Genomic DNA, 11,594 nt, shown 5'->3' on the forward strand with positions numbered 1-11,594 from the left:
ACACAGTGAACCCTCTCTAGGGGAAATAAAGAAGGCAGATACTGATTCCTCTTTCCAAAACAAAGTTGTTTTTCTTTTACAGGGTTGGAAAAGTCCAGCTCTCTGTTCAATGATAACAGTTGCATAACCACTTACTCTTTTTTTATCTCAAAGGGGGCATCTCACCCTCCCCATCTCTGTAACCTCCTATGACCCTCTGAGATCTCTGCGTTTGTCCCACTCTGGCCATTTGTGCATCTCTAGCTTCCTTCGGTCCACCCGTGACAGCAGTGCCCACCACCGTCTGGGCCCTGAGTTCTGTAATTCCCTCCCTAAGCCTCTCTCGGCCTTTAAGACTCTCCTTAAAACCTTGACCAAGCTTTTGGTGACTTGTTCTGATGTCTCTTTCCTTGGCTCGATTGCAGTTTTTGTCTGATAATCTTTTAAATGAAAACAATTAAACCAAATCAACAAAATTGGGTTAAATCAGGCACAGCCCCTAATTCAGGTCAGCTGTAAAACCAAGGACAAAAATTTAAAGGAACCTTACAAACTTTAAATCAAAATGTGATTAAAGGGGTCAACAAAACACCCCAGTCCCCGCGGTGCCCACCGAGCACGGAAGGCCTCGAGTGTGCCGGCAGATACCGTGTGCTCCGTCTCCAGGGACATCCGGCCGCGAACGTAGCCGCGGAAGAGGGATAAACAATCGGGCGGGACTCCCCCGTCGATCGCCCGCTGCCTGGACCTGTTAATGGCCAACTTGGCCAGGCCCAGGAGCAGGTTCACGAGGAGGTCCTCCTCCTTCCCGACCCCCTTCCGCACCGGGTGCCCATAGATCAGGAGCGTGGGGCTGAAGTGCAAACAAAACATCAATAAAAGGTTTTTCAAATAACTAAAAAGGGAGTGCAGCCTACAACACCCTAGTTTTTGTCTGATGATGCCCTGTGAAGCACCTTAGGATGTTTGCTTCATTAATGATGCTACATAAATGTTGTTTTTTTTGCTATTGTTGTAAAGGATGTAATTTTAAGTGCCTCACAATGGAGCCTTATTCCACTGCAGTACAGGCTGATAACATCACCCTCGTTGTTCAAAGGTTAACGTGATCACAAATGTTTGAAGGTAAAGGTTAGTTGTCAGGTGATGCGCCCCCATTTGTTTAAGTAGCATTTCATTTTCTGAAGTCTTCCTTCCCTCTCTATGTTTGCCTTTGCTTTTTCTGTGTCCAGTTCACTAAAGTGAAATAAAACTCAACGCAGTACAAACAAGAGGCTGTCAATGCAAAGAATCCTTCAACAATATATAGCTTCTGATTGATTTCAAGACCTGTCAAGACAACTTCCCCACCGGCCGTATCTGAGCTGCAATCTTAAAGGGGCTGGCCAGGTTCGCAATTAAAAATCTCAACCATGCTTCACCTGAGCAATGGCACAGGAGATGAGATTTAACAGAACTCGTAAAATAGTAATAAATCATCACTGGACAACTAAGAACATGTTAAGAAAAGGTTAGTCCTCTGGTTTGTTCTGATTTTGATAACCTGGTCCCTCTGGATGGGGAGTTACAAGAATCCCTCAGCAATTAGCCTCTGCTTTACCTCAGGAATTCCTCATTTGGATCACTTGCCCAAACAGAGTATTGGAGAGTAGTCATAAAGGAATGGGCAACTCCAATGAAGGCCACAACTGGGCTCCAAGACCCTAGGTTACCCTCTGAGCAACAGCTTGGTACCCTTACTACCAGATACTAGAAATAAAAACTAAGTTGGAAGTAGGTGGTGGGCACTGCTGCCACTGGTGGACCAAAGGAAGCCAGAGATGCACAAATGGCCAGAGTGGGAGAAATAGCAGGACGTTCAGCAGCTGAACTAGAATAATCTGACTTCTTTAACTGAATGCCAATATTGTAGACCCCATCAGCTGTAGACAGGAGGCTAATTTACACCTATTTAATTATATCCTGTTTCAGTAAGGGATTCCTGCTAAATGAATACACTAAACAACTCACTGAACCATTGTACTAGAGAGAAGACTGTAAAGAGCAGGAGCAAGTTACAGTAAGTAGTACTGTTGCTCAGCTTGAACTGTTTTTCTGGTTAAGATAGTTGACATCCATTTTTGTCTTATTAAAACTTTTAAATAAAAGTTTGCAGTTTACAATCAACATAATGATCAGTGCTCGCTGATCATTTCTAGAGGTGGCATTTAGCTATTGCTTGTTGTGATTTAATAACCATTTATCAAAGGTTTCTAACTTGCACCTACTGAAAATTTTACAATTTAATTGTGATACTAAGTACCCAGTACAACAACATTGCCTTGGTTAGGAACAGCAATAGGGAATAAGACCTAACAAAATAAATTAATAGTAGCATCGGAGTTCACCTTGATAAACCACCAAGAGACTCAGGTACAGGCTATGATTGTTTATTAATTATTCAAGCGTATGCAGGGCAGTCCAGGACCGGTAAAAATTTACAAGTGTTCCCTCCTTGAGTCACGTACACATATTCTAATCTTCTTAATTTACAATCACGTGCTTCTCCGGTCTCAGTTATTTGTTTCCCCTGTGCACATACATCAAGCGTTGTTCTCATCCATGCAAGACCACCATGCCTTGCTGATTGTGCTGCAGTCTGGGCCTCCTTGATCTCAACACCCACTCCCTGGCCTTGCTCTTTGTTTTACTAGCTTGCCTGTCTCATTTCTTAATTGTTGTCTAAAACACATCTGCTATTCTCCTGTTCTGCTTATATTTTATTTTTACTAAAAGACACTTCTAACTAAAATCGTTTAACCCTTTCTATAGCATTAGATCCAAAGAAGAGTCATATGAGTTGCTAGAAAACATGACAAGCCTGAGGATTAGGAACAGTTTTGAATTCAGCAAAGGAGGACCAAGCGATTGATTAAGAGGGGAAAATAGAATATGAAAATAAATTTGCAAGGAACCTAAAAGTGAACTATAACAGCCTCTATAAATGTGTAAAAAGAAAAAGATTAGTGAAGACAAATGTAGGTCTCTTACAGTCCAAAACAGGACAATTTATAATGGAGAACAAGGAAATGGCAGAGCAATTAAACAGCTACCATGGTTCCGTCTTCATGGAAGAAGACACAAATAATTTCCCAGAAATACTAGGGATCCAAGGATCTAGTGAGAAGGAGAAGTTGAAGGAAATTAGTGTTAGTGCAAAAATCCCTGGGCCCAATAATCCACATCCCAGGGTACAAACAGAGGTGGCAATGGAAATAGTGGATGCATTGGTTGTCATCTTCCAAAATTCTGTAGATTCTGGAACAGTCCTGGCAGATTGGAGGGTGGCAAATGTACCCCCACTATTTAAAAAAGGAGGGAGGGAGAAAACTGAATTACAGACCAGTTAGCCTAACATCAGTAGTAGGGAGAATGCTAGTCTATTATAAAGGATGTGATAACAGGACAATTAGAAAGTATCAATGGGATTAGACAAAGTCAACATGGATTTATGAAGGGAACTCATGTTTGACAAAACTACTGGAGTTTTTTGAGGATGTATCTGGCAGAATAGATAAGGGAAAACCAGTGGATGTGGTGTATTTGAATTTTCAAAAAGCTTTTGATAAAGTCCCACATAAGAGGTTAGTGTGTAAAATTAAAGACATGGGATAGGGGGGTAATATATTGTCACAGACTGAGAATTGGTTAACAGACAGGAAACAGAGAGTAGGAATAAATGGGTCTTTTTCAGAGTGGCAGGCAGTAACTACTGGGGTACTGCAGGGATCAGTGCTTGGGCTCCAACTATTCACAATATATACCAATGATTTGGATGAGGGAACCAAATGTAATTTTCCAAGTTTGCTGACGACACAAAACTAGGTGGGAATGTGAGTGGTGAAGAGGATGTAAAGGCAATTTAAACAAGTTGAGCGAGTGGGCAAATACATGGCAGATGCAGTATAACGTGGATAAGTGTGAAGTTATCCACTTTGGTAAGAAGAACAGAATGGCGGAGTATTATTCAAATGGTGATAGATTGAGAAATGTTGATGTACAAAGGAACCTGGGTGTCTTTGTACACCAAACACTCAAAGCAAGCATGCAGGTGCCATAAGCATTTAAGAAGGCAAATGGTATGTTGGCCTTTATTGTGAGACCACTTTTAAAAAATTCATTCATGGATGTGGGCTTCGCTGGCTGGGTCAGCATTTATTGCCCATCCCTAGTTGCCCTTGAGAAGGTGGTGGTGAGCTACCTTCCTGAACCATGTGGTGTAGGTACACCCAGAGTGCTGTTAGGAAGGGAGTTCCAGGATTTTGGCCCAGCGGCAGTGAAGGAACGGTGATATATTTCCAAGTCAGGATGGTGAGTGACTTGGAGGGGAACTTGCAGGTGGTGGTGTTCCCATCTATCTGCTGCCCTTGTCCTTCTAGATGGCAGTGGCTGTGGGATTGGAAGGTGCTGTTGAAGAAGCCTTGGTGAATTCCTGCAGTGGATCTTGTAGGTGGTACACACCGCTGCTACTGTGCGTCGGTGGTGGAGGGAGCAAATGTTTGTGGATGTGGTGCCAAATCCAGCGGCTGCTTTGTCCTGAATGGCGTCAAGCTTCTTGAGTGTTGTGGAAGCACTCATCCAGCCAAGTGGGGAATATTCCATCACACTCCTGACTTATGCCTTGTAGATGATGGACAGGCTTTGGGGAGTCAGGAGGTGAGTCACTCGTCACACGATTCCTAGCCTCTGACCTCCTCTTGTAGCCACAGTATTTATATGGCTAGTCCAATTCAGTTTTTGGTCAATGGTAACCCCCAGGATGTTGATAGTGGGGGATTCAGTGATGGTAATGCCATTGAACATCAAGGGGTGATGGCTGGATTCTCTCTTGTTGGAGATGGTCATCGCCTGACACTTGTATAGTACGAATGTTACTTGCCACTTGTCAGACCAAGCCTGGATATTGCGGTATTTGCACATGGACTACTTCAGTATCTGAGGAGTCACGAATTATGCTGAACGTCATGCAATCATCAGTGAACCTCCCCATTTCTGACCTTATGATGGAAGAAAGGTCATTGATGAAGCAGCTGAAGATGGTTGGGCTGAGGACACTACCCTGAGGAACTCCTGCAGTGATGTCCTGGAGCTGAGATGACTGACATCCAACAACCACAACCATCTTCCTTTGTGCTAGGCTTGACTCCAACCAGCAGAGAGTTTTCCCCCTGTTTCCCATTGACTCCAGTTTTGCTAGGGTTCCTTGATGCCATACTCAGTCAAATGTGGCCTTGATGTCAAGGGCAGTCACTCACTTCACTTTGGGAGTTCAGCTTTCTTGTCCATGTTTGAACCAAAGCTGCAATGAGGTTAGGAGCTGAGTGACCCTGGCAGAACCCAAACTGGGCGTTGGTGAGCAGGCTATTGCTAAGCAAGTGCTGCTTGATAGCACGGTTGATGACCCCTTCCATTACTTAACTGATGATCGAGAGTAGTCTGATAGGGCAGTAATTGGCTGATTTGTCCTGCTTTTTGTATACAGGACATATGTGGGCAATTTTCTACATAGCCAGGTAGATGCCAGTGTTGTAGCTGTACTGGAACAGCTTGGCTAGCAGTGCAGCACGTTCTGGAGCACAAATCTTCAGTACTGTTGCTGGAATATTGTCAGGGCCCATAGCCTTTGCAGTATCCAGTGCCTTTAGCATATCATGTGGAGTGATTGGCTGAAGACTGGCATCAGTGATGCTGGGGACCTCCGGAGGAGGCCGAGATGAGTACAGGAGCAAGGATGTTTTACTGCAGCTGTATAGGACCTTGGTGAGACCACACCTGGAGTATTGTGTGCAGTTTTGGTCTGCTTACCTAAGAAAGGATATACTTACTATGGAGGGAGTGCAGCGAAGGTTCACCAGACTCATTCTTGGGATGGCAGGATTGTCATACGAGGAGAAATTCGGTCGGCAAGGCCTGTATTCACTGGAGTTTAGAAGAATGAGAGGGGATCTCATTGAAACATATAAAATTCTGACAGGGCTGGACAGACTGGATGTAGGGATGATGTTTCCTCTGGCTGGGGGTGGGGGGGTGGTGTGGTCTAGAACAAAGGGTCACATTCTCAGGATACAGGATAGGCCATTTAGGACTGAGATGAGGAGAAATTTCTTCACTCAGAGGGTGGTGAACCTATGGAATTCTCTACCACAGAAGCCTGTGGAGACTAATTCACTGAATATATATAAGAAGGAAATAGATTTCTAGACTCTAAAGGTGTCAAGGGATATGGGGAGAGAGTGGGAGTATGGCGTTGAGATAGAGGACCAGCCATGATCATATTGAATGGCAGGGGAGACTCGAAGGGCTGAATAAATTACTCTTGCTTTTATTTTCTATGCTTCTATGACCTTGGCAACAGGAGCAGCAGTATAGATGGACCCTGAGCCTTGAAAAGTATTCAAAAATTATTCAAGAAATCAATCATTCTTTTCAGCACTAACATGACTTTCCATGTGTCAATCTTAACTACTCTTTCACATTTTAAGTGTTAATATAGCTGCCATCAAATACTACTTTAAATCTTATTTTTAATTTGTTCATTGAAAGGACATGGGCACTGCTAGCAAGGCCTACATTATTATCTATCCACTGTTGCCCTTGAGAAGGTGATGGTGTGCCATCATCTTGAACTGTTGCAGTCCATGTGGTGAAGCGGGTTAAACAATTATTAGGGAGTTTTAGGATTTTGACCCAGTGACAATGAATGAATGGTGATTTATGTCTAAGTCAGGATGGTGTGCAACTTGGAGGTTATGATGGTCTCATTCATTTTCTGCACTTGGCCAGTTAGGTGGTGGAGGTCGCAAGATTGGGGACTGCTGCCCAAGAAGCCTTGGCCAGTTTCTGCATCACATCCTGTAGATAGATCATAAGAAATAGGAGCAGGAGTAGGCCATTCAGCCCATCGAGCCTGCTCTGCCATACACTGCGATCATGGCTGATCTGATTGTTGCTTTAATTCCACTTTCCTGCCTGCACCAGCCCCTCATAACCTTTGACTCCCTTGTAGATCAAAAATCTGTCTAACTCAGCTTTGAATATATTCAATGACCCAGCCTCCACTGATATATCTGGAAGACAATTCCACAGCTTAACGACCCTATGAAAGAAGAAATTACCCCTCATCTCTGTCTTAAATGGGAGACCCTTTATTTTGAAAACTGTGTCCCCTAGTGCTAGAATCCTCCGTGAGGGGGAACAGTCTCTCGTCACTTACCCTGTCATGCCCCCTCAGAATTTTATCTGTTTCATTCTTGTAAACTCCAATGAGTATAGGCCTAACCAGATCAACCCTTCTTCATAAGACAAACCCTTCATCTTAGGAATCAGCCTAATAAACTTTCTCTGAACTGCTTCCAATGCGAATATGTCCTCCCTTAAGCAAGGACACCAAAGATACACACATTACTCTAGGTGTGATTTTGCCAGTGTCCTGTACTTCTATACTCCATTCCCCTTGCAATAATGGTCAACGCTCCATTTACCTTCCTAATTACTTGCATGCTAATATTTTGTGATTCATGTACAATGATACCCGGGTCCCTCTGTACCATGGCGTTCTTTAGTCTCTCACCATTTAAATAATATTCTTTGTGCCAAAGTGGACAACCTCACATTTTCCCACATTATGCTCCATCTGCCCCAAATTTTTGCCCACTCACTTAACCTATTTTTATCCCTTTGAAGATGCTTTGTATCCTCCTCACAATTCCCTCTCTGAGCTATCTTTATATCATTAGCAAATCTGGCTACAATACAGTAAGTCCCTTCATCCAAGTCATTAATATACATCGTAAATAGTTGAGGCCCCAGCACTGAACCCTGTGGCACTACCGTTATAGTTTGCCAACCTAAAAATTATCTATTTATCCTGACTCTGTTTCTTGTTAGTTAGCTTATTCTCTATCCATGCTAAATCTCACCCCAAACACCATGAGTTATTGTGTAGTAGCCTTTCATATGGCATCTTATCGAATGCCTTTTGAGAATTCAAATGCACTACAGGATATATCTACTGGTTCCCCTTTATTCACCCTAGTTACATCCTCAAAGAACTTAATAAATATGTCAAACACACTTTCCCTTTCATAAAACCATATTGACTGCCTGGGTGTATTACGATTTCCTAAATGTCCTGCTACTACCTCCTTAATAATGGATTCTAGCATTTTCCCAATGACAGATATTTCGCTAACTGGCCTATAGTTTCCTGCTTTCTTCTCTGTTCTTTCTCAAAAAGAGGTATTACATTTGCGGTTTTCCAATCCGCTTGGACCTTTCCAGGTTTTAGAGAATTTTGGAAGATTACAATCAATGCAATCACTAGGATGTAGGCCATCGGATTGAAGGGACTTTGTCAGCCTTAGTCCCATTAGTTTTTCTTTTCCACCTAAGGAGGAGGATGATGCAGACATTCTAGTTAAGGAGGAGGAGTGTGAAATATTAGATACAATAAACATAATGAGGGAGGAAGTACTGGAGGGACTGGCATCCCTGAAGGTGGATAAATCACCAGGGCCAGATGGATTGCATCCCAGGTTGTTAAAGGATGCCAGGGAGGAAATAGTGGATGTTCTGAGGGTCATTTCCCAATTCTCACCAGATACAGGCAAGGAACCAGAGAATTGGAGGTCTGTGAACGTTGTACCAATATTTAAAAAGGGTGCGATAGATAGGCCAGAAAATTATAGGCCGGTCAGTCTGACTTCAATGGTGGGCAAATATTGGAATCAATTCTGAGAGACAGGATACACAGCCACTTAGGATGGCATGGATTGAGCAAGGATGTTCAGCATGGTTTTGTTAGGGGAAGATCGTGTCTTACTAACTGAATGGCTTCTTTCTATGCCGTAATTTTTCTATGGTTCTATGTGGGTCTAAGGTTCAAAAGGTTTGGCCAATCCAGTTCTATGAACTCATCCTCCTGGCCACCTTTGCCATTTGATTTGTCCAATCTATGCAAAGATTAAAATCTCTCACAATTATTGCAACACCTTTCTGACAAGCCCCCATTTCTTGATTCATACTCTGTCCTACAATGTAGCCACTGTTAAGAGGTACATAAGTCACTGGTGGGAAGAATTTTTTCCTTTGCTATTTCTTATCTCTACCTAAACTGATTCTACATCTTGATCATCCAAATCAAAATCATTTCTCATTACTGTACTGCTCTCATCTATTATTAACAGAGTTACCCCACCTCATTTTCCTTTCTCCTTGTCCTTCTGAAATATCAAATACCATAGTAAACTATGCACCTACAGTAAGCCAATGGCAGAATTTTTAAGCTGATGAATGGGGTACCAATCAAGGCAAATGTTTTGACCTGGATGGTGTTGAGTTCCTTGCATATTGTCGTAGTCCATTCATTCAGACATGTATTCTAATCACACGCCTGACTTGTAGTTTGGGGAGAAGCTTTGTGGAAGCAGGAAGTGAGACATTTGTCATAGGATACTCAACCTCTGACCTGCTGTAGTAGCCTCAGTATTTGTGTGGCTGGTGTAGTTGAGCTTCTAGTAAACGGATTCTGCTGGCGGGGGTAACCTGATAATGGTAATGCCATCGAATGTCAAGATGTGGTTTCCGATTGGAGTGGTTATTGTCTGGCAATGGTTATTTTGCTCATCAAACCCATCCTTCCACAGATCTTTCATAGTGCCATCTCATGAATGTACCTCACCTAATTAGTCTGCAGTGTCCCTGGGGTCCCTCCCAAAACATCAATTAAGCAAACACTAGCCTACTTATCTAACATTATATATCTTAACCGTTGCCCTCCTTGGTGTATTTCCTTAATTCCAGTAGTATAGGAACCATTGTTTTAAACAATCATAATTTAAAAGTAGCTGTAACTGGACAATGAGCTGTTCTTGGCAACAATTCTTAGTGGAGTTGAATTGTCACTTGGACAACTATAATGTAATCTATATTGCAAAATAGTTTTAAATTGTGTTATTTGCTTAGTAATTTTTTTTTACTTATTTAAAATAGATAGATAATATACTTGTGTTTCTACTTCTAAGCTACTTAAGGCCCTGGTGTTTCTTCCCTGCACTTGTGCAATTTCCTCCCTTACATTACAGATGCAGTATTTTCTCTAAGGGCCCATTGTTCCTGTGTAAACCTTCATTCATAGGGTTCCAAATAAGAGTCATATTGGACTCAAAACGTTAACTCTGTTTCTCTCTCCACAGATGCTGCCAGACCTACCAAGTTTTCCCGGTGCTTTGTTTTTATTAGATAGATAGTTGTCAGTAACCTATTCAAATGTAGAGATATCACAGCCAGACTCCATTCTCTCCTTATTCAATGAACACAACGTGCCTTCAAACTTCATGAAAACTTGGATACGTAACTATCTCTTCCTTCATCTAAGTCATTGATAAAGTGTATATTTTGAAAGCTAAGGAAGTAGATTCCTGGCAAACACTTGTCACAAGTGCCAATCCGAGAATGTTCCATTTATCCCTTCTCTGCCTCAACCAAATTACACAATGTAAATTACACAATGTAATGTTACTTCCAATTCCATTATGCTTTAATATTTGATAGCCTGTGGTGAGGGGTGTCCTCATCAAAAACTGTCAGCTGCATATTAAAAATTCTCATACTCATGTTTAGCCCCTTTGCCTAGCACTGTAACTACCCCCAACTCTGACCTTTCCATTCCTCTGGCCTCTTGTGCATTTCCATCACCCTAATCCACCAATGGTCACCCTACCTTCAGACACTCAAGCCCCACACTCAGGAATTCCCTTCCCACACGCCTCTGCCTGCTCCTTCGAAGATGTTTTTTCTCACTCATAAGATATCTCTTTGGCTTAGCGTTCCTTTTTTACGCGTCTGTGAAGTGTATTTTGGGGACTTTTTCTACTTAAATGCATATTGTTGTTACTGATATCTTTACAGCCATATGGAAGGTTCTGGGTCATTTACCCTATTTCCCATATGGAATATATGTATTATTTTTTCTTGACCCCCCTAGCTTACTTCTTAAAAGGTATCATGACTCACTGGGGATAGTGCGCTGTAATCTCAAGCCCCACTGTTCCCTGAGCTGTGACAAATGTGAAGTTTGGTTAGACCACCAGATTACCCCAATTCTACCTGTTGAAGTTAGGTTAACAGAATACGAGCAACAGGTTAGTAAACTTAATAACCGTTTATTAAACAAATTGTCTTTAACCAGTAGCAAAAAAAATGAACTAACTTTTAATTCTACCCCTTCTCAATCCCTATACACAAACACGCACACATGCATAATACATACAAAACATGGATTTTAAGGGTGAAATAAAACAGTTCAATAGCACCAATCTGGAATACGGGATTAGATGGGTTGATTTTGATTGATGTCTTCCAAATCTCTTGCCGTTCGTTATTAATGACACGAGATGGTCTTTCAGCACTTTGTCTGTAGTTCACTGATTGAAAACTTGCTTTTCGTTGTCTCTACTAGTGATTTTCCTCTTGAAAAAGGGTTCCCCCCCCCACCCCCCCCCGAGACAGCAGGTTAGAAGAGATAGTAAGAAAAAGCCAGCTAGCTAGCCTTGTAGATTTACTGGAATCTTACACAC

The sequence above is a fragment of the Carcharodon carcharias genome, chromosome 2 (assembly GCF_017639515.1).
Source record: "Carcharodon carcharias isolate sCarCar2 chromosome 2, sCarCar2.pri, whole genome shotgun sequence".
NCBI classification, from domain to species: Eukaryota; Metazoa; Chordata; class Chondrichthyes; order Lamniformes; family Lamnidae; genus Carcharodon; species Carcharodon carcharias.